We start from the raw sequence: 27,223 nt of genomic DNA, 5'->3' as shown, positions 1-27,223 counted from the left end.
TATTTTTCAATCGATTGTCTTGCGAAAGCTGCATTTGTCAATAGGATAGATGTTACTTCAGTAAATTAGCAGGAGGGGGTCGCATCACGCTCCCGCTGCACCACACTGCTCTGGCTAATATTGTGCTATTGCAAAGATTGTTGCTGATCATAATTTAAAGTGATAACGTATATGTTGAAGAAACACGATACGAATTAAAAGAAAGTGCTCTGGAAACAGCGTTTTGTCGTTTTCTGTACTTGTCATTTTGAATTTTCTTTTTGCAGAAAAACCTGCAACGTGTTTGAGTAGGTGCAGGAATACAATTTTTATAGCTTCTCAAAGCTCCAATGGTCTAGCTAATTTTAAATCAAGTGTCTTGTGAAAGATGCATTTATCAATAGGATAGATGTTACTTCAGTAAATTAGCAGGAGATGGTTTCGATCCACGGCTTCTGAGTGAGGGGGTCGCATCACGCTCCCGCTAAACCACGCCCCTCTGGCTAATATTGTGCTATTGCAAAGATTGTTGCTGATCATAATTTAAATTGATAACGTATATGTTGAAGAAACACGATACGAATTAAAAGAAAGCGCTCTGGAAACAGCGTTTTGTCGTTTTCTGTATTTGTCATTTTGTATTTTTTTTGCAGAAAAATCTGCAACGTGATTGAGTAGGTGCACGAATACAGTTTTAATAGCTACTTAAAGCTTCATTGGTCTAGCTATTTTTAAATCGAGTGTCTTGCGAAAGCTGCATTTGTCAATAGGATAGATGTTACTTCAGTAAATTAGCAGGAGATGGTTTCGACCCACGGCTTCTGAGTGAGGGGGTCGCATCACGCTCCCGCTGCGCCACGCTCCTCTGGCTAATATTGTGCTATTACAAAGATTGTTGCTGATCATAATTTAAAGTGATAACGTATATGTTGAAGAAACACGATACGAATTAAAAGAAAGTGCTCTGGAAACAGCGTTTTGTCGTTTTCTGTATTTGTCATTTTGTATTTTTTTACAGAAAAATCTGCAACGTGATTGAGTAGGTGCACGAATACAGTTTTAATAGCTACTTAAAGCTCCATTAGTCTAGCTATTTTTAAATCGAGTGTCTTGCGAAAGCTGCATTTGTCAATAGGATAGATGTTACTTCAGTAAATTAGCAGGAGATGGTTTCGATCCACGGCTTCTGAGTGAGGGGGTCGCATCACGCTTCCGCTGCGCCACGCTCCTCCACGGCTTCTGAGTGAGGGGGTCGCATCACGCTCCCGCTGCGCCACACTGCTCTGGCTGATATTGTGCTATTGCAAAGATTGTTGCTGATCATAATTTAAAGTGATAACGTATATGTTGAAGAAACACGATACGAATTAAAAGAAAGTGCTCTGGAAACAGCGTTTTGTCGTTTTCTGTACTTGTCATTTTGATTTTTTTTGCAGAAAAACCTGCAACGTGTTTGAGTAGGTGCAGGAATACAATTTTTATAGCTTCTCAAAGCTCCAATGGTCTAGCTAATTTTAAATCGAGTGTCTTGTGAAATATGCAATTGTCAAAAAGTTATATGTTCTTTTACTTTTCTAGCATGAGGTAGTTTTGATCTACCGACCTCTTTGTTATGGGCCCAGCACGCTTCCGCTGAGCCACCCTGCTGGTTTAATATTTTTTCATTGCGATTTTGGTTTTGCTGAACCAAAATTTAAGATGTTTCCATAAGGGTAGATTACCACAATCCAAGTATTAGAAAATGCTCTGGAAACAGCGTTTAGCCGTTTTCTGTAATTGTTTATCTTAAAAAGTTTTTCGCACAAAATCTTTCAATGTGGGTGAGTTGATGCACGAATCTAAGTTTTCTAGCTTTTTAAAGCTCCATTGGTCTAGCTATTTTTCAATCGAGTGTCTTGCGAAAGCTGCATTTGTCAATAGGATAGATGTTACTTCAGTAAATTAGCAGGAGATGGTTTCGATCCACGGCTTCTGAGTGAGGGGGTCGCATCACGCTCCCGCTGCGCCACACTGCTCTGGCTGATATTGTGCTATTGCAAAGATTGTTGCTGATCATAATTTAAAGTGATAACGTATATGTTGAAGAAACACGATACGAATTAAAAGAAAGTGCTCTGGAAACAGCGTTTTGTCGTTTTCTGTACTTGTCATTTTGATTTTTTTTGCAGAAAAACCTGCAACGTGTTTGAGTAGGTGCAGGAATACAATTTTTATAGCTTCTCAAAGCTCCAATGGTCTAGCTAATTTTAAATCGAGTGTCTTGTGAAATATGCAATTGTCAAAAAGTTATATGTTCTTTTACTTTTCTAGCATGAGGTAGTTTTGATCTACCGACCTCTTTGTTATGGGCCCAGCACGCTTCCGCTGAGCCACCCTGCTGGTTTAATATTTTTTCATTGCGATTTTGGTTTTGCTGAACCAAAATTTAAGATGTTTCCATAAGGGTAGATTACCACAATCCAAGTATTAGAAAATGCTCTGGAAACAGCGTTTAGCCGTTTTCTGTAATTGTTTATCTTAAAAAGTTTTTCGCACAAAATCTTTCAATGTGGGTGAGTTGATGCACGAATCTAAGTTTTCTAGCTTTTTAAAGCTCCATTGGTCTAGCTATTTTTCAATCGAGTGTCTTGCGAAAGCTGCATTTGTCAATAGGATAGATGTTACTTCAGTAAATTAGCAGGAGATGGTTTCGATCCACGGCTTCTGAGTGAGGGGGTCGCATCACGCTCCCGCTGCGCCACACTGCTCTGGCTGATATTGTGCTATTGCAAAGATTGTTGCTGATCATAATTTAAAGTGATAACGTATATGTTGAAGAAACACGATACGAATTAAAAGAAAGTGCTCTGGAAACAGCGTTTTGTCGTTTTCTGTACTTGTCATTTTGAATTTTCTTTTTGCAGAAAAACCTGCAACGTGTTTGAGTAGGTGCAGGAATACAATTTTTATAGCTTCTCAAAGCTCCAATGGTCTAGCTAATTTTAAATCAAGTGTCTTGTGAAAGATGCATTTATCAATAGGATAGATGTTACTTCAGTAAATTAGCAGGAGATGATTTCGATCCACGGCTTCTGAGTGAGGGGGTCGCATCACGCTCCCGCTAAGCCACGCTCCTCTGGCTAATATTGTGCTATTGCAAAGATTGTTGCTGATCATAATTTAAATTGATAACGTATATGTTGAAGAAACACGATACGAATTAAAAGAAAGCGCTCTGGAAACAGCGTTTTGTCGTTTTCTGTATTTGTCATTTTGTATTTTTTTTTGCGGAAAAATCTGCAACGTGATTGAGTAGGTGCACGAATACAGTTTTAATAGCTACTTAAAGCTCCATTGGTCTAGCTATTTTTAAATCGAGTGTCTTGCGAAAGCTGCATTTGTCAATAGGATAGATGTTACTTCAGTAAATTAGCAGGAGATGGTTTCGATCCACGGCTTCTGAGTGAGGGGGTCGCATCACGCTCCCGCTGCGCCACGCTCCTCTGGCTAATATTGTGCTATTGCAAAGATTGTTGCTGATCATAATTTAAAGTGATAACGTATATGTTGAAGAAACACGATACGAATTAAAAGAAAGTGCTCTGGAAACAGCGTTTTGTCGTTTTCTGTATTTGTCATTTTGTATTTTTTTGCAGAAAAATCTGCAACGTGATTGAGTAGGTGCACGAATACAGTTTTAATAGCTACTTAAAGCTCCATTAGTCTAGCTATTTTTAAATCGAGTGTCTTGCGAAAGCTGCATTTGTCAATAGGATAGATGTTACTTCAGTAAATTAGCAGGAGATGGTTTCGATCCACGGCTTCTGAGTGAGGGGGTCGCATCACGCTTCCGCTGCGCCACGCTCCTCCACGCATTCTGAGTGAGGGGGTCGCATCACGCTCCCGCTGCGCCACACTGCTCTGGCTGATATTGTGCTATTGCAAAGATTGTTGCTGATCATAATTTAAAGTGATAACGTATATGTTGAAGAAACACGATACGAATTAAAATAAAGCGCTCTGGAAACAGCGTTTTGTCTTTTTCTGTATTTGTCATTTTGTAATTTTTTTGCAGAAAAATCTGCAACGTGATTGAGTAGGTGCACGAATACAGTTTTAATAGCTACTTAAAGCTCCATTGGTCTAGCTATTTTTAAATCGAGTGTCTTGCGAAAGCTGCATTTGTCAATAGGATAGATGTTACTTCAGTAAATTAGCAGGAGATGGTTTCGATCTACGGCTTCTGAGTGAGGGGGTCGCATCACGGTCCCGCTGCGCCACGCTCCTCTGGCTAATATTGTGCTATTGCAAAGATTGTTGCTGATCATAATTTAAAGTGATAACGTATATGTTGAAGAAACACGATACGAATTAAAAGAAAGTGCTCTGGAAACAGCGTTTTGTCGTTTTCTGTATTTGTCATTTTGTATTTTTTTGCAGAAAAATCTGCAACGTGATTGAGTAGGTGCACGAATACAGTTTTAATAGCTACTTAAAGCTCCATTGGTCTAGCTATTTTTAAATCGAGTGTCTTGCGAAAGCTGCATTTTTCAATAGGATAGATGTTACTTCAGTAAATTAGCAGGAGATGGTTTCGATCCACGGCTTCTGAGTGAGGGGGTCGCATCACGCTCCCGCTGCGCCACGCTCCTCTGGCTAATATTGTGCTATTGCAAAGATTGTTGTTGATAATAATTTAAAGTGTTAACGTATAGGTTGAAGAAACACGATAGGAATTAAAAGAAAGTGCTCTGGAAACAGCGTTTTGTCGTTTTCTGTACTTGTCATTTTGAATTGTTTTTTTGCAGAAAAACCTGCAACGTGTTTAAATAGGTGCAGGAATACAATTTTTATAGCTTCTCAAAGGTCCAATGGTCTAGCTATTTTTAAATCGAGTGTCTTGTGAAAGATGCAATTGTCAAAAAGTTATATGTTCTTTTACTTTACTAGCAGGAGGTAGTTTCGATCTACCGACCTCTGGGTTATGGGCCCAGCACGCTTCCGCTGCGCCACCCTGCTGTTGTTAATATTTTGTCATTGCGATTTTGGTTTTGCTGAATTTAAGATGTTTCCATAAGGGTTGATTACCACAATCCAAGTATTAGAAATTGCTCTGGAAACAGCGTTTAGCCGTTTTCTGTAATTGTTTATCTTAAAAAGTTTTTCGCACAAAATCTTTCAAAGTGGGTGAGTTGGTGCACGAATCTAAGTTTTCTAGCTACTTCAGCTATTTTTCAATCGAGTGTCTTGCGAAAGCTGCATTTGTCAATAGGATAGATGTTACTTCAACAAATTAGCAGGAGATGGTTTCGATCCACGGCTTCTGAGTGAGGGGGTCGCATCACGCTCCCGCTGCGCCACGCTGCTCTGGTTTATGTCGTGCTATTGCAAAGATTGTTGCTGATCATAATTTTAAGTGATAACGTATATGTTGAAGAAATACGATACGAATTAAAAGAAAGTGCTCTGGAAACAGCGTTTTGTCGTTTTCTGTATTTGTCTTTTTGTATTTTTTTTGCAGAAAAATCTGCAACGTGATTGAGTAGGTGCACGAATACAATTTTAATAGCTACTTAAAGCTCCATTGGTCTAGCTATTTTTAAATCGAGTGTCTTGTGAATGCTGCAGTTTTCATAATGCTATATGTTCCTTTACTTAACTAACAGGAGAAGGTTTCGATCTACCGACCTCTGGGTTATGGGCCCAGCACGCTTCCGCTGCGCCACCCTGCTGGTTTAATATTTTTTCATTGTGATTTTGGTTTTGCTGAACCAAAATTTAAGATGTTTCCATAAGGGTAGATTACCACAATCCAAGTATTAGAAAATGCTCTGGAAACAGCGTTTAGCCGTTTTCTGTAATTGTTTATTTTAAAAAGTTTTTCGCACAAAATTTTTCATAGTGGGTGAGTAAGTGCACGAACCTAAGTTTTCTAGCTACTTAAAGCTCCATTGGTCTAGCTATTTTTAAATCGAGTGTCTTGTAAAAGATGCGATTTTCAAAAAATTATATAATATTTTACTTTACTAGCAGGAGGTAGTTTTGATCTACCGACCTCTGGGCTATGGGCCCAGCACTCTTCCGCTGCGCCACCCTGCTGTTCTGAATGATATGCCATTGCGATTTCGGTTTTGGCGAACCAAAATTTAAGATATTTCCCTAAGTGTGGATTACCACAATCCAAGTATTAGAAATTGCTCTGGAATCAGCGTTTAGCCGTTTTCTGTAATTATTATTTTTTTAATTTTTAGCACAACATTTTTCAATGTGGGTGAGTTGGCGCACGAATCTAAGTTTTCTAGCTACTTAAAGCTCCATTGGTCTAGCTGTTTTCTAATCGAGTGTCTTGCGAAAGCTGCATTTGTCAATAGGATAGATGTTATTTCAGTAAATTAGCAGGAGATGGTTTCGATCTACGGCTTCTGAGTGAGGGGGGTCGCATCACGTGCCCGCTGCGCCACGCTGCTCTGGCTAACATTGTGCTATTGCAAAGGTTGTTGCTCATCATAATTTAAAGTGTTAACGAATAGGTTGAAGAAACACGATACGAATTAAAAGAAAGTGCTCTGGAAACAGCGTTTTGTCGTTTTCTGTGTCATTTTGATTTTTTTTGCAGAAAAAACCTGCAACGTGTTTGAGTAGGGGCAGTAATACAATTTTTATAGCTTCTCAAATCTCCAATGGTCTAGCTATTTTTAAATCGAGTGTCTTGTGAAAGATGCAGTTGTCAAAAAGTTATAGGTTCTTTTACTTTACTAGCAGGAGGTAGTGTCGATCATCCGACCTCTGGGTTATGGTCCCATTACGCTTCCGCTGCGCCACCCTGCTGTTGTTAATATTTTGCCATTGCATTTTTGGTTTTGCTGAATTTAAGATGTTTCCATCAGGGTAGATTACCACAATCCAAGTATTAGAAAATGCTCTGGAGACAGCGTTTAGCCGTTTTCTGTAATTGTTTATCTTAAAAAGTTTTTCGCACAATATCTTTCAATGTGGGTGAGTTGGTGCACGAATCTAAGTTTTCTAGCTACTTAAAGCTCCATTGGTCTAGCTATTTTCAAATCGAGTGTCTTGTGAAATCTGCAATTATCAAATGGTTAGATGTGCCTTTACTTAACTAGCAGGAGGTAGTTTCGATCTACTGACCTCTGGGTTATTGGCCCAGCACGCTTCCGCTTCGCCACCCTGCTGTTGTTCATCTTTTGTCATTGCGATTTTGGTTTTGCTGATTCAAAGTTTATGATGTTTCTAGATGTTTCCATAAGGGTGGATTACAACAATCCAAGTATTAGAAAATGCTCTGGAAACAGCGTTTAGCCGTTTTCTGTAATTGTTTATTTTAAAAAGTTTTTCGCACAAAATCTTTCAATGTGGGTGAGTTGGTGCACGAATCTAAGTTTTCTAGCTACTTAAAGCTCCTTTGGTCTAGCTATTTTCAAACCGAGTGTCTTGTGAAAGCTGCAATTATCAAATGGTTAGATGTGCCTTTACTTAACTAGCAGGAGGTAGTTTCGATCTACTGACCTCTGGGTTATGGGCCCAGCACGCTTCCGCTTCGCCACCCTGCTGTTGTTAATCTTTTGTCATTGCGATTTTGGTTTTGCTGATTCAAAGTTTAAGATGTTTCTAGATGTTTCCATAAGGGTGGATTACAACAATCAAAGTATTAGAAAATGCTCTGGAAACAGCGTTTAGCCGTTTTCTGTAATTGTTTATTTTAAAAAGTTTTTCGCACAAAGTTTTTCATAGTGGATGAATAGGTGCACGAACCTAAGTTTTCTAGCTACTTAAAGCTCCATTGGCTTAGCTATTTTTAAATCGAGTGTCTTGTAGAAGATGCGATTGTCAAAAGTTTATATAATCTTTTACTTAACTAGCAGGAAGTAGTTTCGATCTACCGACCTCTGGGTTATGTGCCCAGCACGCTTCCACTGCGCCCCCCTGCTGTTGTTAATCTTTTGTCATTGCGATTTTGGTTTCGCTGATTCAAAGTTTAAGATGTTTCCATAAAGGTGGATTACAACAATCCAAGTATTAGAAAATGCTCTGGAAACAGCGTTTAGCCGTTTTCTGTAATTATTTTTTTAAAAATTTTTAGCACAAAATTTTTCAATGTGGGTGAGTTGGCGCACGAATCTTAAATTTCTAGCTACTTAAAGCTCCATTGGTCTATCTGTTTTCCAATCGAGTGTCTTGCGGAAGCTGCATTTGTCAATAGGATAGATGTTACTTCAGTCAATTAGCAGGAGATGGTTTCGATCTACGGCTTCTGAGTGAGGGGGGTCGCATCACGCGCCCACTGCGCCACGCTGCTCTGGCTAACTTTGTGCTATTGCAAAGGTTGTTGCTCATCATAATTTAAAGTGTTAACGTATAGGTTGAAGAAACACGATACGAATTAAAAGAAAATGCTCTGGAAACAGCGTTTAGCCGTTTTCTGTAATTGTTTATTTTAAAAAGTTTTTCGCACAAAGTTTTTCATAGTGGGTGAATAGGTGCACGAACCTAAGTTTTCTAGCTACTTAAAGCTCCATTGGTTTAGCTATTTTTAAATCGAGTGTCTTGTAGAAGATGCGATTGTCAAAAGTTTATATAATCTTTTACTTAACTAGCAGGAGGTAGTTTCGATCTACCGACCTCTAGGTTATGGGCCCAGCACGCTTCCACTGCGCCCCCCTGCTGTTCTGAATATTTTGCCATTGCGATTTTGGTGTTGTCGAACCCAAATTTAAGATGTTTCCCTAAGTGTGGATTACCACAATCCAAGTATTAGAAAATCCTCTGGAAACAGCGTTTAGCCGTTTTCTGTAATTATTTTTTTAAAAAATTTTTAGCAAAAAATTTTTCAATGTGGGTGAGTTGGCGCACGAATCTTAAATTTCTAGCTACTTAAAGCTCCATTGGTCTATCTGTTTTCCAATCGAGTGTCTTGCGGAAGCTGCATTTGTCAATAGGATAGATGTTACTTCAGTCAATTAGCAGGAGATGGTTTCGATCTACGGCTTCTGAGTGAGGGGGGTCGCATCACGCGCTCACTGCGCCACGCTGCTCTGGCTAACTTTGTGCTATTGCAAAGGTTGTTGCTCATCATAATTTAAAGTGTTAACGTATAGGTTGAAGAAACACGATACGAATTAAAAGAAAATGCTCTGGAAACAGCGTTTAGCCGTTTTCTGTAATTGTTTATTTTAAAAAGTTTTTCGCACAAAGTTTTTCATAGTGGGTGAATAGGTGCACGAACCTAAGTTTTCTAGCTACTTAAAGCTCCATTGGTTTAGCTATTTTTAAATCGAGTGTCTGGTAGAAGATGCGATTGTCAAAAGTTTATATAATCTTTTACTTAACTAGCAGGAGGTAGTTTCGATCTACCGACCTCTAGGTTATGGGCCCAGCACGCTTCCACTGCGCCCCCTGCTGTTCTGAATATTTTGCCATTACGATTTTGGTGTTGTCGAACCCAAATTTAAGATGTTTCCCTAAGTGTGGATTACCACAATCCAAGTATTAGAAAATCCTCTGGAAACAGCGTTTAGCCGTTTTCTGTAATTATTTTTTTTTTAAATTTTTAGCACAAAATTTTTCAATGTGGGTGAGTTGGCGCACGAATCTTAAATTTCTAGCTACTTAAAGCTCCATTGGTCTATCTGTTTTCCAATCGAGTGTCTTGCGGAAGCTGCATTTGTCAATAGGATAGATGTTACTTCAGTCAATTAGCAGGAGATGGTTTCGATCTACGGCTTCTGAGTGAGGGGGGTCGCATCACGCGCCCACTGCGCCACGCTGCTCTGGCTAACTTTGTGCTATTGCAAAGGTTGTTGCTCATCATAATTTAAAGTGTTAACGTATAGGTTGAAGAAACACGATACGAATTAAAAGAAAGTGCTCTGGAAACAGCGTTTTGTCGTTTTCTGTACTTGTCATTTTGAATTTTTTTTTGCAGAAAAACCTGCAACGTGTTTGAGTAGGTGCAGTAATACAATTTTTAGAGCTTCTCAAAGCTCCAATGGTCTAGCGATTTTTAAATCGAGTGTCTTGTGAAAAATGCAGTTGTCAAAAACTTATAGATTCTTTTACTTTACTAGCAGGAGGTAGTTTCGATCTACCGACCTCTGGGTTATGGGCCCAGCACGCTTCCGCTGCGCCACCCTGCTGTTGTTTATATTTTGCCATTGCAATTTTGGTTTTGCTGAATTTAAGATGTGTCCATCAGGGTAGATTACCACAATCCAAGTATTAGAAAATGCTCTGGAAACAGAGTTTAGCCGTTTTCTGTAATTGTTTATCTTAAAAAGTTTTTCGCACAAAATCTTTCAATGTGGGTGAGTTGGTGCACGAATCTAAGTTTTCTAGCTTTTTAAAGCTCCATTGGTCTAGCTATTTTTCAATCGAGTGTCTTGCGAAAGCTGCATTTGTCAATAGGATAGATGTTCCTTCAGTAAATTAGCAGGAGATGGTTTCGATCCACGGCTTCTGAGTGAGGGGGTCGCATCACGCTCCCGCTGCGCCACGCTGCTCTGGCTAAAATTGTGCTATTGCAAAGATTGTTGTTGATAATAATTTAAAGTGTTAACGTATATGTTGAAGAAACACGATACGAATTAAAAGAAAGTGCTCTGTAAACAGCGTTTTGTCGTTTTCTGTACTTGTCATTTTGATTTTTTTTGCAGAAAATCCTGCAACGTGTTTGAGTAGGTGCAGGAATACATTTTTTATAGCTTCTCAAAGCTCCAATGGTCTAGCTATTTTTAAATCGAGTGTCTTGTGAAAGATGCAATTGTCAAAAAGTTATATGTTCTTATACTTTACTAGCAGGAGGTAGTTTCGATCTACCGACCTCTGGGTTATGGGCCCAGCACGCTTCCGCTGCGCCACCCTGCTGTTATTAATACTTTACCATTGCGATTTTGGTTTTGCTGAACTAAAATTTAAGATGTTTCCATAAGGGTAGATTACCACAATCCAAGTGTTAGAAAATGCTCTGGAAACAGCGTTTAGCCGTTTTCTGTAATTGGTTATCTTAAAAAGTTTTTCGCACAAAATTTTTCAATGTGGGTGAGTTGATGCACGAATCTAAGTTTTCTAGCTTTTTAAAGCTCCATTGGTCTAGCTATTTTTCAATCGAGTGTCTTGCGAAAGCTGCATTTGTCAATAGGATAGATGTTACTTCAGTAAATTAGCAGGAGATGGTTTCGATCCACGGCTTCTGAGTGAGGGGGTTGCATCACGCTCCCGCTGCGCCACGCTGCTCTGGCTAAAATTGTGCTACTGCAAAGATTGTTGTTGATAATAATTTAAAGTGTTAACGTATAGGTTGAAGAAACACGATACGAATTAAAAGAAAGTGCTCTTGAAACAGCGTTTTGTCGTTTTCTGTACTTGTCATTTTGAAATTTTTTTGCAGAAAATCCTGCAACGTGTTTGAGTAGATTCAGGAATACAATTTTTATAGCTTCTCAAAGCTCCAATGGTCTAGCTATTTTTAAATCGAGTGTCTTGTGAAAGATGCAATTGTCAAAAAGTTATATGTTCTTTTACTTTACTAGCAGGAGGTAGTTTCGATCTACCGACTTCTGGGTTATGGGCCCAGCACGCTTCCGCTGCGCCACCTTGCTGTTATTAATACTTTACCATTGCGATTTTGGTTTTGCTGAACCAAAATTTAAGATGTTTCCATAAGGGTTGATTACCACAATCCAAGTATTAGAAAATGCTCTGGAAACAGCGTTTAGCCGTTTTCTGTAATTGGTTATCTTAAAAACTTTTTCGCACAAAATCTTTCATAGTGGGTGAATAGGTGCACGAACCTAAGTTTTCTAGCTACTTAAAGCTCCATTGGTTTAGCTATTTTTAAATCGAGTGTCTTGTAGAAGATGCGATTGTCAAAAGTTTATATAATCTTTTACTTAACTAGCATGAGGTAGTTTCGATCTACCGACCTCTGGGTTATTGGCCCAGCACGCTTCCGCTGCGCCACCCTGCTGTTGTTAATATTTTGCCATTGCATTTTTGGTTTTGCTGAATTTAAGATGTTTCCATCAGGGTAGATTACCACAATCCAAGTATTAGAAAATGCTCTGGAAACAGCGTTTAGCCGTTTTCTGTAATTGTTTATCTTAAAAAGTTTTTCGCACAATATCTTTCAATGTGGGTGAGTTGGTGCACGAATCTAAGTTTTCTAGCTACTTAAAGCTCCATTGGTCTAGCTATTTTCAAATCGAGTGTATTGAGAAATCTGCAATTATCAAATGGTTAGATTTGCCTTTACTTAACTAGCAGGAGGTAGTTTCGATCTACTGACCTCTGGGTTATGGGCCCAGCACGCTTCCGCTTCGCCACCCTGCTGTTGTTCATCTTTTGTCATTGCGATTTTGGTTTTGCTGATTCAAAGTTTATGATGTTTCTAGATGTTTCCATAAGGGTGGATTACAACAATCCAAGTATTAGAAAATGCTCTGGAAACAGCGTTTAGCCGTTTTCTGTAATTGTTTATTTTAAAAAGTTTTTCGCACAAAATCTTTCAATGTGGGTGAGTTGGTGCACGAATCTAAGTTTTCTAGCTACTTAAAGCTCCTTTGGTCTAGCTATTTTCAAATCGAGTGTCTTGTGAAAGCTGCAATTATCAAATGGTTAGATGTGCCTTTACTTAACTAGCAGGAGGTAGTTTCGATCTACTGACCTCTGGGTTATGGGCCCAGCACGCTTCCGCTTCGCCACCCTGCTGTTGTTAATCTTTTGTCATTGCGATTTTGGTTTTGCTGATTCAAAGTTTAAGATGTTTCTAGATGTTTCCATAAGGGTGGATTACAACAATCATAGTATTAGAAAATGCTCTGGAAACAGCGTTTAGCCGTTTTCTGTAATTGTTTATTTTAAAAAGTTTTTCGCACAAAGTTTTTCATAGTGGATGAATAGGTGCACGAACCTAAGTTTTCTAGCTACTTAAAGCTCCATTGGCTTAGCTATTTTTAAATCGAGTGTCTTGTAGAAGATGCGATTGTCAAAAGTTTATATAATCTTTTACTTAACTAGCAGGAAGTAGTTTCGATCTACCGACCTCTGGGTTATGTGCCCAGCACGCTTCCACTGCGCCCCCCTGCTGTTGTTAATCTTTTGTCATTGCGATTTTGGTTTCGCTGATTCAAAGTTTAAGATGTTTCCATAAGGGTGGATTACAACAATCCAAGTATTAGAAAATGCTCTGGAAACAGCGTTTAGCCGTTTTCTGTAATTATTTTTTTAAAAATTTTTAGCACAAAATTTTTCAATGTGGGTGAGTTGGCGCACGAATCTTAAATTTCTAGCTACTTAAAGCTCCATTGGTCTATCTGTTTTCCAATCGAGTGTCTTGCGGAAGCTGCATTTGTCAATAGGATAGATGTTACTTCAGTCAATTAGCAGGAGATGGTTTCGATCTACGGCTTCTGAGTGAGGGGGGTCGCATCACGCGCCCACTGCGCCACGCTGCTCTGGCTAACTTTGTGCTATTGCAAAGGTTGTTGCTCATCATAATTTAAAGTGTTAACGTGTAGGTTGAAGAAACACGATACGAATTAAAAGAAAATGCTCTGGAAACAGCGTTTAGCCGTTTTCTGTAATTGTTTATTTTAAAAAGTTTTTCGCACAAAGTTTTTCATAGTGGGTGAATAGGTGCACGAACCTAAGTTTTCTAGCTACTTAAAGCTCCATTGGTTTAGCTATTTTTAAATCGAGTGTCTTGTAGAAGATGCGATTGTCAAAAGTTTATATAATCTTTTACTTAACTAGCAGGAGGTAGTTTCGATCTACCGACCTCTAGGTTATGGGCCCAGCACGCTTCCACTGCGCCCCCCTGCTGTTCTGAATATTTTGCCATTGCGATTTTGGTGTTGTCGAACCCAAATTTAAGATGTTTCCCTAAGTGTGGATTACCACAATCCAAGTATTAGAAAATCCTCTGGAAACAGCGTTTAGCCGTTTTCTGTAATTATTTTTTTAAAAAATTTTTAGCACAAAATTTTTCAATGTGGGTGAGTTGGCGCACGAATCTTAAATTTCTAGCTACTTAAAGCTCCATTGGTCTATCTGTTTTCCAATCGAGTGTCTTGCGGAAGCTGCATTTGTCAATAGGATAGATATTACTTCAGTCAATTAGCAGGAGATGGTTTCGATCTACGGCTTCTGAGTGAGGGGGGTCGCATCACGCGCCCACTGCGCCACGCTGCTCTGGCTAACTTTGTGCTATTGCAAAGGTTGTTGCTCATCATAATTTAAAGTGTTAACGTATAGGTTGAAGAAACACGATACGAATTAAAAGAAAATGCTCTGGAAACAGCGTTTAGCCGTTTTCTGTAATTGTTTATTTTAAAAAGTTTTTCGCACAAAGTTTTTCATAGTGGGTGAATAGGTGCACGAACCTAAGTTTTCTAGCTACTTAAAGCTCCATTGGTTTAGCTATTTTTAAATCGAGTGTCTGGTAGAAGATGCGATTGTCAAAAGTTTATATAATCTTTTACTTAACTAGCAGGAGGTAGTTTCGATCTACCGACCTCTAGGTTATGGGCCCAGCACGCTTCCACTGCGCCCCCTGCTGTTCTGAATATTTTGCCATTACGATTTTGGTGTTGTCGAACCCAAATTTAAGATGTTTCCCTAAGTGTGGATTACCACAATCCAAGTATTAGAAAATCCTCTGGAAACAGCGTTTAGCCGTTTTCTGTAATTATTTTTTTTTTAAATTTTTAGCACAAAATTTTTCAATGTGGGTGAGTTGGCGCACGAATCTTAAATTTCTAGCTACTTAAAGCTCCATTGGTCTATCTGTTTTCCAATCGAGTGTCTTGCGGAAGCTGCATTTGTCAATAGGATAGATGTTACTTCAGTCAATTAGCAGGAGATGGTTTCGATCTACGGCTTCTGAGTGAGGGGGGTCGCATCACGCGCCCACTGCGCCACGCTGCTCTGGCTAACTTTGTGCTATTGCAAAGGTTGTTGCTCATCATAATTTAAAGTGTTAACGTATAGGTTGAAGAAACACGATACGAATTAAAAGAAAGTGCTCTGGAAACAGCGTTTTGTCGTTTTCTGTACTTGTCATTTTGAATTTTTTTTTGCAGAAAAACCTGCAACGTGTTTGAGTAGGTGCAGTAATACAATTTTTAGAGCTTCTCAAAGCTCCAATGGTCTAGCTATTTTTAAATCGAGTGTCTTGTGAAAAATGCAGTTGTCAAAAACTTATAGATTCTTTTACTTTACTAGCAGGAGGTAGTTTCGATCTACCGACCTCTGGGTTATGGGCCCAGCACGCTTCCGCTGCGCCACCCTGCTGTTGTTTATATTTTGCCATTGCAATTTTGGTTTTGCTGAATTTAAGATGTGTCCATCAGGGTAGATTACCACAATCCAAGTATTAGAAAATGCTCTGGAAACAGAGTTTAGCCGTTTTCTGTAATTGTTTATCTTAAAAAGTTTTTCGCACAAAATCTTTCAATGTGGGTGAGTTGGTGCACGAATCTAAGTTTTCTAGCTTTTTAAAGCTCCATTGGTCTAGCTATTTTTCAATCGAGTGTCTTGCGAAAGCTGCATTTGTCAATAGGATAGATGTTCCTTCAGTAAATTAGCAGGAGATGGTTTCGATCCACGGCTTCTGAGTGAGGGGGTCGCATCACGCTCCCGCTGCGCCACGCTGCTCTGGCTAAAATTGTGCTATTGCAAAGATTGTTGTTGATAATAATTTAAAGTGTTAACGTATATGTTGAAGAAACACGATACGAATTAAAAGAAAGTGCTCTGTAAACAGCGTTTTGTCGTTTTCTGTACTTGTCATTTTGATTTTTTTTGCAGAAAATCCTGCAACGTGTTTGAGTAGGTGCAGGAATACATTTTTTATAGCTTCTCAAAGCTCCAATGGTCTAGCTATTTTTAAATCGAGTGTCTTGTGAAAGATGCAATTGTCAAAAAGTTATATGTTCTTATACTTTACTAGCAGGAGGTAGTTTCGATCTACCGACCTCTGGGTTATGGGCCCAGCACGCTTCCGCTGCGCCACCCTGCTGTTATTAATACTTTACCATTGCGATTTTGGTTTTGCTGAACTAAAATTTAAGATGTTTCCATAAGGGTAGATTACCACAATCCAAGTGTTAGAAAATGCTCTGGAAACAGCGTTTAGCCGTTTTCTGTAATTGGTTATCTTAAAAAGTTTTTCGCACAAAATTTTTCAATGTGGGTGAGTTGATGCACGAATCTAAGTTTTCTAGCTTTTTAAAGCTCCATTGGTCTAGCTATTTTTCAATCGAGTGTCTTGCGAAAGCTGCATTTGTCAATAGGATAGATGTTACTTCAGTAAATTAGCAGGAGATGGTTTCGATCCACGGCTTCTGAGTGAGGGGGTTGCATCACGCTCCCGCTGCGCCACGCTGCTCTGGCTAAAATTGTGCTACTGCAAAGATTGTTGTTGATAATAATTTAAAGTGTTAACGTATAGGTTGAAGAAACACGATACGAATTAAAAGAAAGTGCTCTTGAAACAGCGTTTTGTCGTTTTCTGTACTTGTCATTTTGAAATTTTTTTGCAGAAAATCCTGCAACGTGTTTGAGTAGATTCAGGAATACAATTTTTATAGCTTCTCAAAGCTCCAATGGTCTAGCTATTTTTAAATCGAGTGTCTTGTGAAAGATGCAATTGTCAAAAAGTTATATGTTCTTTTACTTTACTAGCAGGAGGTAGTTTCGATCTACCGACTTCTGGGTTATGGGCCCAGCACGCTTCCGCTGCGCCACCTTGCTGTTATTAATACTTTACCATTGCGATTTTGGTTTTGCTGAACCAAAATTTAAGATGTTTCCATAAGGGTAGATTACCACAATCCAAGTATTAGAAAATGCTCTGGAAACAGCGTTTAGCCGTTTTCTGTAATTGGTTATCTTAAAAACTTTTTCGCACAAAATCTTTCAATGTGGGTGAGTTGATGCACGAATCTAAGTTTTCTAGCTTTTTAAAGCTCCATTGGTCTAGCTATTTTTCAATCGAGTGTCTTGCGAAAGCTGCATTTGTCAATAGGATAGATGTTACTTCAGTAAATTAGCAGGAGATGGTTTCGATCCACGGCTTCTGAGTGAGGGGGTCGCATCACGCTCCCGCTGCGCCACGATGCTCTGGCTAAAATTGTGCTATTGCAAAGATTGTTGTTGATAATAATTTAAAGTGTTAACGTATAGGTTGAAGAAACACGATACGAATTAACAAAAAGTGCTCTGGAAACAGCGTTTTGTCGTTTTCTGTACTTGTCATTTTGAATTTTCTTTTTGCAGAAAAACCTGCAACGTGTTTGAGTAGGTGCAGGAATACAATTTTTATAGCTTCTCAAAGCTCCAATGGTCTAGCTAATTTTAAATCGAGTGTCTTGTGAAATATGCAATTGTCAAAAAGTTATATGTTCTTTTACTTTACTAGCATGAGGTAGTTTCGATCTACCGACCTCTGGGTTATGGGCCCAGCACGCTTCCGCTGCGCCACCCTGCTGTTATTAATACTTTACCATTGCGATTTTGGTTTTGCTGAACCAAAATTTAAGATGTTTCCATAAGGGTAGATTACCACAATCCAAGTATTAGAAAATGCTCTGGAAACAGCGTTTAGCCGTTTTCTGTAATTGGTTATCTTAAAAACTTTTTCGCACAAAATCTTTCAATGTGGGTGAGTTGATGCACGAATCTAAGTTTTCTAGCTTTTTAAAGCTCCATTGGTCTAGCTATTTTTCAATCGAGTGTCTTGCGAAAGCTGCATTTGTCAATAGGATAGATGTTACTTCAGTAAATTAGCAGGAGATGGTTTCGATCCACGGCTTCTGAGTGAGGGGGTCGCATCACGCTCCCGCTGCGCCACGATGCTCTGGCTAAAATTGTGCTATTGCAAAGATTGTTGTTGATAATAATTTAAAGTGTTAACGTATAGGTTGAAGAAACACGATACCAATTAAAAGAAAGTGCTCTGGAAACAGCGTTTTGTCGTTTTCTGTACTTGTCATTTTGAATTTTCTTTTTGCAGAAAAACCTGCAACGTGTTTGAGTAGGTGCAGGAATACAAATTTTATAGCTTCTCAAAGCTCCAATGGTCTGGCTATTTTTAAATCGAGTGTCTTGTGAAAGATGCAATTGTCAAAAATTTGTATGTTCTTTTACTTTACTAGCATGAGGTAGTTTCGATCTACCGACCTCTGGGTTATGGGCCCAGCACGCTTCCGCTGCGCCACCCTGCTGTTATTATTTCTTTACCTTTGCGATTTTGGTTTTGCTGAACCAAAATTTAAGATGTTTCCATAAGGGTAGATTACCACAATCCAATTATTAGAAAATGCTCTGGAAACAGCGTTTAGCCGTTTTCTGTAATTGGTTATCTTAAAAAGTTTTTCGCACAAAATCTTTCAATGTGGGTGAGGTGATGCACGAATCTAAGTTTTCTAGCTTTTTAAAGCCCCATTGGTCTAGCTATTTTTCAATCGAGTGTCTTGCGAAAGCTGCATTTGTCAATAGGATAGATGTTACTTCAGTAAATTAGCAGGAGATGGTTTCGATCCACGGCTTCTGAGTGAGGGGGTCGCATCACGCTCCCGCTGCGCCACGCTGCTCTGGCTAAAATTGTGCCATTGCAATTTTGGTTTTGCTGAATTTAAGATGTGTCCATCAGGGTAGATTACCACAATCCAAGTATTAGAAAATGCTCTGGAAACAGAGTTTAGCCGTTTTCTGTAATTGTTTATCTTAAAAAGTTTTTCGCACAAAATCTTTCAATGTGGGTGAGTTGGTGCACGAATCTAAGTTTTCTAGCTTTTTAAAGCTCCATTGGTCTAGCTATTTTTCAATCGAGTGTCTTGCCAAAGCTGCATTTGTCAATAGGATAGATGTTCCTTCAGTAAATTAGCAGGAGATGGTTTCGATCCACGGCTTCTGAGTGAGGGGGTCGCATCACGCTCCCGCTGCGCCACGCTGCTCTGGCTAAAATTGTGCTTATGCAAAGATTGTTGTTGATAATAATTTAAAGTGTTAACGTATATGTTGAAGAAACACGATACGAATTAAAAGAAAGTGCTCTGGAAACAGCGTTTTGTCGTTTTCTGTACTTGTCATTTTGATTTTTTTTTGCAGAAAATCCTGCAACGTGTTTGAGTAGGTGCAGGAATACAATTTTTATAGCTTCTCAAAGCTCCAATGGTCTAGCTATTTTTAAATCGAGTGTCTTGTGAAAGATGCAATTGTCAAAAATTTGTATGTTCTTCTACTTTACTAGCATGAGGTAGTTTCGATCTACCGACCTCTGGGTTATGGGCCCAGCACGCTTCCGCTGCGCCACCCTGCTGTTATTATTTCTTTACCATTGCAATTTTGGTTTTGCTGAACCAAAATTTAAGATGTTTCCATAAGGGTAGATTACCACAATCCAAGTATTAGAAAATGCTCTGGAAACAGCCTTTAGCCGTTTTCTGTAATTGGTTATCTTAAAAAGTTTTTCGCACAAAATCTTTCAATGTGGGTGAGGTGATGCACGAATCTAATTTTTCTAGCTTTTTAAAGCCCCATTGGTCTAGCTATTTTTCAATCGAGTGTCTTGCGAAAGCTGCATTTGTCAGTAGGATAGATGTTACTTCAGTAAATTAGCAGGAGATGGTTTCGATCCACGGCTTCTGAGTGAGGGGGTCGCATCACGCTCCCGCTGCGCCACGCTGCTCTGGCTAAAATTGTGCTATTGCAATTTTGGTTTTGCTGAATTTAAGATGTGTCCATCAGGGTAGATTACCACAATCCAAGTATTAGAAAATGCTCTGGAAACAGAGTTTAGCCGTTTTCTGTAATTGTTTATCTTAAAAAGTTTTTCGCACAAAATCTTTCAATGTGGGTGAGTTGGTGCACGAATCTAAAATTTCTAGCTTTTTAAAGCTCCATTGGTCTAGCTATTTTTCAATCGAGTGTCTTGCGAAAGCTGCATTTGTCAATAGGATAGATGTTCCTTCAGTAAATTAGCAGGAGATGGTTTCGATCCACGGCTTCTGAGTGAGGGGGTCGCATCACGCTCCCGCTGCGCCACGCTGCTCTGGCTAAAATTGTGCTATTGCAAAGATTGTTGTTGATAATAATTTAAAGTGTTAACGTATATGTTGAAGAAACACGATACGAATTAAAAGAAAGTGCTCTGGAAACAGCGTTTTGTCGTTTTCTGTACTTGTCATTTTGATTTTTTTTTGCAGAAAATCCTGCAACGTGTTTGAGTAGGTGCAGGAATACATTTTTTATAGCTTCTCAAAGCTCCAATGGTCTAGCTATTTTTAAATCGAGTGTCTTGTGAAAGATGCAATTGTCAAAAAGTTATATGTTCTTATACTTTACTAGCAGGAGGTAGTTTCGATCTACCGACCTCTGGGTTATGGGCCCAGCACGCTTCCGCTGCGCCACCCTGCTGTTATTAATACTTTACCATTGCGATTTTGGTTTTGCTGAACTAAAAATTAAGATGTTTCCATAAGGGTAGATTACCACAATCCAAGTATTAGAAAATGCTCTGGAAACAGCGTTTAGCCGTTTTCTGTAATTGGTTATCTTAAAAAGTTTTTCGCACAAAATTTTTCAATGTGGGTGAGTTGATGCACGAATCTAAGTTTTATAGCTTTTTAAAGCTCCATTGGTCTAGCAATTTTTCAATCGAGTGTCTTGCGAAAGCTGCATTTGTCAATAGGATAGATGTTACTTCAGTAAATTAGCAGGAGATGGTTTCGATCCACGGCTTCTGAGTGAGGGGGTTGCATCACGCTCACGCTGCGCCACGCTGCTCTGGCTAAAATTGTGCTATTGCAAAGTGCAAAGATTGTTGTTGATAATAATTTAAAGTGTTAACGTATAGGTTGAAGAAACACGATACGAATTAAAAGAAAGTGCTCTTGAAACAGCGTTTTGTCGTTTTCTGTTTTTGTCATTTTGAATTTTTTTTGCAGAAAATCCTGCAACGTGTTTGAGTAGGTGCAGGAATACAATTTTTATAGCTTCTCAAAGCTTCAATGGTCTAGCTATTTTTAAATCGAGTGTCTTGTGAAAGATGCAATTGTCAAAAAGTTATATGTTCTTTTACTTTACTAGCAGGAGGTAGTTTCGATCTACCGACTTCTGGGTTATGGGCCCAGCACGCTTCCGCTGCGCCACCCTGCTGTTATTAATACTTTACCATTGCGATTTTGGTTTTGCTGAACCAAAATTTAAGATGTTTCCATAAGGGTAGATTACCACAATCCAAGTATTAGAAAATGCTCTGGAAACAGCGTTTAGCCGTTTTCTGTAATTGGTTATCTTAAAAACTTTTTCGCACAAAATCTTTCAATGTGGGTGAGTTCATGCACGAATCTAAGTTTTCTAGCTTTTTAAAGCTCCATTGGTCTAGCTATTTTTCAATCGAGTGTCTTGCGAAAGCTGCATTTGTCAATAGGATAGATGTTACTTCAGTAAATTAGCAGGAGATGGTTTCGATCCACGGCTTCTGAGTGAGGGGGTCGCATCACGCTCCCGCTGCGCCACGCTGCTCTGGCTAAAATTGTGCTATTGCAAAGATTGTTGTTGATAATAATTTAAAGTGTTAACGTATATGTTGAAGAAACACGATACGAATTAAAAGAAAGTGCTCTGTAAACAGCGTTTTGTCGTTTTCTGTTTTTGTCATTTTGAATTTTTTTTGCAGAAAATCCTGCAACGTGTTTGAGTAGGTGCAGGAATACAATTTTTATAGCTTCTCAAAGCTCCAATGGTCTAGCTAATTTTAAATCGAGTGTCTTGTGAAATATGCAATTGTCAAAAAGTTATATGTTCTTATACTTTACTAGCAGGAGGTAGTTTCGATCTACCGACCTCTGGGTTATGGGCCCAGCACGCTTCCGCTGCGCCACCCTGCTGTTATTAATACTTTACCATTGCGATTTTGGTTTTGCTGAACCAAAATTTAAGATGTTTCCATAAGGGTAGATTACCACAATCCAAGTATTAGAAAATGCTCTGGAAACAGCGTTTAGCCGTTTTCTGTAATTGGTTATCTTAAAAACTTTTTCGCACAAAATCTTTCAATGTGGGTGAGTTGATGCACGAATCTAAGTTTTCTAGCTTTTTAAAGCTCCATTGGTCTAGCTATTTTTCAATCGAGTGTCTTGCGAAAGCTGCATTTGTCAATAGGATAGATGTTACTTCAGTAAATTAGCAGGAGATGGTTTCGATCCACGGCTTCTGAGTGAGGGGGTCGCATCACGCTCCCGCTGCGCCACGATGCTCTGGCTAAAATTGTGCTATTGCAAAGATTGTTGTTGATAATAATTTAAAGTGTTAACGTATAGGTTGAAGAAACACGATACAAATTAAAAGAAAGTGCTCTGGAAACAGCGTTTTGTCGTTTTCTGTACTTGTCATTTTGAATTTTCTTTTTACAGAAAAACCTGCAACGTGTTTGAGTAGGTGCAGGAATACAATTTTTATAGCTTCTCAAAGCTCCAATGGTCTAGCTAATTTTAAATCGAGTGTCTTGTGAAATATGCAATTGTCAAAAAGTTATATGTTCTTTTACTTTACTAGCATGAGGTAGTTTCGATCTACCGACCTCTGGGTTATTGGCCCAGCACGCTTCCGCTGCACCACCCTGCTGTTATTAATACTTTACCATTGCGATTTTGGTTTTGCTGAACCAAAATTTAAGATGTTTCCATAAGGGTAGATTACCACAATCCAAGTATTAGAAAATGCTCTGGAAACAGCGTTTAGCCGTTTTCTGTAATTGGTTATCTTAAAAAATTTTTCGCACAAAATATTTCAATATGGGTGAGTTGATGCACGAATCTAAGTTTTCTAGCTTTTTAAAGCTCCATTGGTCTAGCTATTTTTCAATCGAGTGTCTTGCGAAAGCTGCATTTGTCAATAGGATAGATGTTACTTCAGTAAATTAGCAGGAGATGGTTTCGATCCACGGCTTCTGAGTGAGGGGGTCGCATCACGCTCCCGCTGCGCCACGCTGCTCTGGCTAAAATTGTGCTATTGCAAAGATTGTTGTTGATAATAATTTAAAGTGTTAACGTATAGGTTGAAGAAACACGATACGAATTAAAAGAAAGTGCTCTGGAAACAGCGTTTTGTCGTTTTCTGTACTTGTCATTTTGATTTTTTTTTGCAGAAAATCCTGCAACGTGTTTGAGTAGGTGCAGGAATACAATTTTTATAGCTTCTCAAAGCTCCAATGGTCTAGCTATTTTTAAATCGAGTGTCTTGTGAAAGATGCAATTGTCAAAAAGACGTTTGTTCTTTTACTTTACTAGCATGAGGTAGTTTCGATCTACCGACCTCTGGGTTATGGGCCCAGCACGCTTCCGCTGCGCCACCCTGCTGTTATTATTTCTTTACCATTGCGATTTTGGTTTTGCTGAACCAAAATTTAAGATGTTTCCATAAGGGTAGATTACCACGTACCAAGTTTTAGAAAATGCTCTGGAAACAGCGTTTAGCCGTTTTCTGTAATTGGTTATCTTAAAAAGTTTTTCGCACAAAATCTTTCAATGTGGGTGAGGTGATGCACGAATCTAAGTTTTCTAGCTTTTTAAAGCCCCATTGGTCTAGCTATTTTTCAATCGAGTGTCTTGCGAAAGCTGCATTTGTCAATAGGATAGATGTTACTTCAATAAATTAGCAGGAGATGGTTTCGATCCACGGCTTCTGAGTGAGGGGGTCGCATCACGCTCCCGCTGCGCCACGCTGCTCTGGCTAAAATTGTGCTATTGCAAAGATTGTTGCTGATCATAATTTAAAGTGATAACGTATATGTTGACGAAACACGATACGAATTAAAAGAAAGTGCTCTGGAAACAGCGTTTTGTCGTTTTCTGTATTTGTCATTTTGTATTTTTTAGCAGAAAAATCTGCAACGTGATTGAGTAGGTGCACGAGTACAGTTTTAATAGCTACTTAAAGCTCTATTGGTCTAGCTATTTTTAAATCGAGTTGCTTGTGAAAGCTGCAACTGTCATAATGTTTTATGTTCCTTTACTTAACTAGCAGGAGGTAGTTTCGATCTACCGACCTCTGGGTTATGGGCCCAGCACGCTTCCGCTGCGCCACCCTGCTGTTGTTAATATTTTGCCATTGCACTTTTGGTTTTGCTGATCCAAAATTTAAGATGTTTCCATAAGGGTGGATTACCACAATCCAAGTATCAGAAAATGCTCTGGAAACAGCGTTTAGCCGTTTTCTGTAATTAATTATGTTAAAAAGTTTTTCGCACAAAATCTTTCAATGTGGGTGAATTGGTGCACGAATCTAAGTTTTCTAGCTACTTAAAGCTCCATTGGTCTAGCTATTTTTCAATCGAGTGTCTTGCGAAAGCTGCAGTTGTCAATAGGATAGATGTTACTTCAGGTTTCGATCCACGGCTTCTGAGTGAGGGGGTCGCATCACGCTCCCGCTGCGCCACGCTGCTCTGGCTAAATTTGTGCTATTGCAAAGATTGTTGTTGATAATAATTTAAAGTGTTAACGTATAGGTTGAAGAAACACGATACGAATTAAAAGAAAGTGCTCTGGAAACAGCGTTTTGTCGTTTTCTGTATTTGTCATTTTGAATTTTTTAGCAGAAAAATCTTCAACGTGATTGAGTAGGTGCACGAATACAGTTTTAATAGCTACTTAAAGCTCCATTGGTCTAGCTATTTTTAAATCGAGTTGCTTGTGAAAGCTGCAACTGTCATAAGGTTTTATGTTCCTTTACTTAACTAGCAGGAGGTAGTTTCGATCTACCGACCTCTAGGTTATGGGCCCAGCACGCTGCCGCTGCGCCACCCTGCTGTTGTTAATATTTTGCCATTGCACTTTTGGTTTTGCTGAACAAAAATTCAAGATGTTTCCATAAGGGTAGATTACCACAATCCAAGTATTAGAAAATGCTCTGGAAACAGCGTTTAGCCGTTTTCTGTAATTGGTTATCTTAAAAAGTTTTTCGCACAAAATTTTTCAATGTGGGTGAGTTGGTGCACGAATCTAAGTTTTCTAGCTACTTAAAGCTCCATTAGTCTAGCCATTTTTCAATCGAGTGTCTTGCGAAAGCTGCATTTGTCAATAGGATAGATGTTACTTCAGTAAATTAGCAGGAGATGGTTTCGATCCACGGCTTCTGAGTGAGGGGGTCGCATCACGCTCCCGCTGCGCCACGCTGCTCTGGCTAAATTTGTGCTATTGCAAAGATTGTTGTTGATAATAATTTAAAGTGTTAACGTATAGGTTGAAGAAACACGATACGAATTAAAAGAAAGTGCTCTGGAAACAGCGTTTTGTCGTTTTCTGTATTTGTCATTTTGTATTTTTAGCAGAAAAATCTTCAACGTGATTGAGTAGGTGCACGAATACAGTTTTAAAAGCTACTTAAAGCTCCATTGGTCTAGCTATTTTTAAATCGAGTTGCTTGTGAAAGCTGCAACTGTCATAATGTTTTATGTTCCTTTACTTAACTAGCAGGAGGTAGTTTCGATCTACCGACCTCTGGGTTATGGGCCCAGCACGCTTCCGCTGCGCCACCCTGCTGTTGTTAATATTTTGCCATTGCAATTTTAATTTTGCTGATCCAAATTTTAAGATGTTTCCATAAGGGTGGATTACAACAATCCAAGTATTAGAAAATGCTCTGGAAACAGCGTTTAGCCGTTTTCTGTAATTGTTTATTTTAAAAAGTTTTAGCACAAAAGTTTTCATAGTGGGTGAGTAGGTGCACGAACCTAAGTTTTCTAGCTACTTAAAGCTCCATTGGTCTAGCTATTTTTAAATCGGTTTCTTGTGAAAGCTGCAATTGTCATAATGTTATATGTTCTTTTACTTAACTAGCAGGAGGTAGTTTCGATCTTCCGACCTCTGGGTTATGGGCCCAGCACGCTTCCGCTTCGCCACCCTGCTGTTGTTAACATTTTGCATTTGCAATTTTAATTTTGCTGATCCAAATTTTAAGATGTTTCCATAAGGGTGAATTACAACAATCCAAGTATATTAGAAAATGCTCTGGAAACAGCGTTTAGCCGTTTTCTGTAATCGTTTATTTTAAAAATTTTTAGCACAAAATTTTTCAATGTGGGTGAGTTGGTGCACGAATCTTAAATTTCTAGCTACTTAAAGCTCCATTGGTCTAGCTATTTTTAAATCGAGTGCCTTGCGAAAGCTGCGTTTGTCAATAGGATAGATGTTACTTCAGTAAATTAGCAGGAGATGGTTTCCATCTACGGCTTCTGAGTGAGGGGGGGGGGGGGGGGGGGTCGCATCACGCTCCCGCTGCGCCACGCTGCTCTGGCTAACTTTGTGCTATTGCAAAGGTTGTTGCTCATCATAAATTAAAATGTTAACGTAAAGGTTGAAGAAACACGATACGAATTAAAACAAAGTGCGCTGGAAACAGCGTTTTGTCGTTTTCTGTACTTGTCATTTTGATTTTTTTTTGCAGAAAATCCTGCAACGTGTTTGAGTGGGTGCAGGAATACAATTTTTATAGCTTCTCAAAGCTCCAATGGTCTAGCTATTTTTAAATCGAGTGTCTTGTGAAAGATGCAATTGTCAAAAATTTGTATGTTCTTTTACTTTACTAGCAGGAGGTAGTTTCGATCTACCGACCTCTGGGTTATGGGCCCAGCACGCTTCCGCTGCGCCACCCTGCTGTTATTAATTCTTTACCATTGCGATTTTGGTTTTGCTGAACCAAAATTTAAGATGTTTCCATAAGGGTAGATTACCACAATCCAAGTATTAGAAAATGCTCTGGAAACAGCGTTTAGCCGTTTTCTGTAATTGGTTATCTTAAAAAGTTTTTCGCACAAAATCTTTCAATGTGGGTGAGGTGATGCACTAATCTAAGTTTTCTAGCTTTTTAAAGCTCCATTGGTCTAGCTATTTTTAAATCGAGTGTCTTGTGAAAGATGCAATTGTCAAAAATTTGTATGTTCTTTTACTTTACTAGCAGGAGGTAGTTTCGATCTACCGACCTCTGGGTTATGGGGCCAGCACGCTTCCGCTGTGCCACGCTGCTGTTATTAATTCTTTACCATTGCGATTTTGGTTTTGCTGAACCAAAATTTAAGATGTTTCCATAAGGGTGGATTACCACAATCCAAGTATCAGAAAATGCTCTGGAAACAGCGTTTAGCCGTTTTCTGTAATTAATTATGTTAAAAAGTTTTTCGCACAAAATCTTTCAATGTGGGTGAATTGGTGCACGAATCTAAGTTTTCTAGCTACTTAAAGCTCCATTGGTC

The 27,223-nt window shown here is 39.0% G+C and overlaps 1 protein-coding gene and 10 non-coding genes across 20 annotated transcripts in view; 1 reads left to right on the top strand and 10 right to left on the bottom strand.

The window, feature by feature from the left end:
• The window catches only part of LOC134841932 (dynein axonemal heavy chain 8-like), a 196,505-nt gene that overhangs the window by 112,286 nt on the left and 56,996 nt on the right, over positions 1-27,223 (top strand). The window lies entirely within an intron of this gene.
• Trnam-cau (transfer RNA methionine (anticodon CAU)) lies at positions 4,906-4,977 on the bottom strand. The gene has a single exon. It is a non-coding gene; the product is annotated as a tRNA-Met (tRNA).
• Trnam-cau (transfer RNA methionine (anticodon CAU)) lies at positions 10,038-10,109 on the bottom strand. The gene has a single exon. It is a non-coding gene; the product is annotated as a tRNA-Met (tRNA).
• Positions 10,765-10,836, bottom strand: Trnam-cau (transfer RNA methionine (anticodon CAU)). Its single transcript has one exon. It is a non-coding gene; the product is annotated as a tRNA-Met (tRNA).
• Trnam-cau (transfer RNA methionine (anticodon CAU)) lies at positions 15,190-15,261 on the bottom strand. The gene has a single exon. It is a non-coding gene; the product is annotated as a tRNA-Met (tRNA).
• On the bottom strand, positions 15,917-15,988 carry Trnam-cau (transfer RNA methionine (anticodon CAU)). Its single transcript has one exon. It is a non-coding gene; the product is annotated as a tRNA-Met (tRNA).
• Positions 20,317-20,388, bottom strand: Trnam-cau (transfer RNA methionine (anticodon CAU)). Its single transcript has one exon. It is a non-coding gene; the product is annotated as a tRNA-Met (tRNA).
• On the bottom strand, positions 21,792-21,863 carry Trnam-cau (transfer RNA methionine (anticodon CAU)). Its single transcript has one exon. It is a non-coding gene; the product is annotated as a tRNA-Met (tRNA).
• Positions 23,995-24,066, bottom strand: Trnam-cau (transfer RNA methionine (anticodon CAU)). Its single transcript has one exon. It is a non-coding gene; the product is annotated as a tRNA-Met (tRNA).
• On the bottom strand, positions 25,443-25,514 carry Trnam-cau (transfer RNA methionine (anticodon CAU)). The gene has a single exon. It is a non-coding gene; the product is annotated as a tRNA-Met (tRNA).
• Trnam-cau (transfer RNA methionine (anticodon CAU)) lies at positions 26,558-26,629 on the bottom strand. The gene has a single exon. It is a non-coding gene; the product is annotated as a tRNA-Met (tRNA).

Source organism: Symsagittifera roscoffensis, chromosome 3, assembly GCF_963678635.1.
Source record: "Symsagittifera roscoffensis chromosome 3, txSymRosc1.1, whole genome shotgun sequence".
Lineage (NCBI taxonomy): Eukaryota > Metazoa > Xenacoelomorpha > Acoela > Convolutidae > Symsagittifera > Symsagittifera roscoffensis.
Note: the sequence above shows the minus strand (reverse complement) of the source record. Positions and strands in the feature narration are given on the sequence as shown.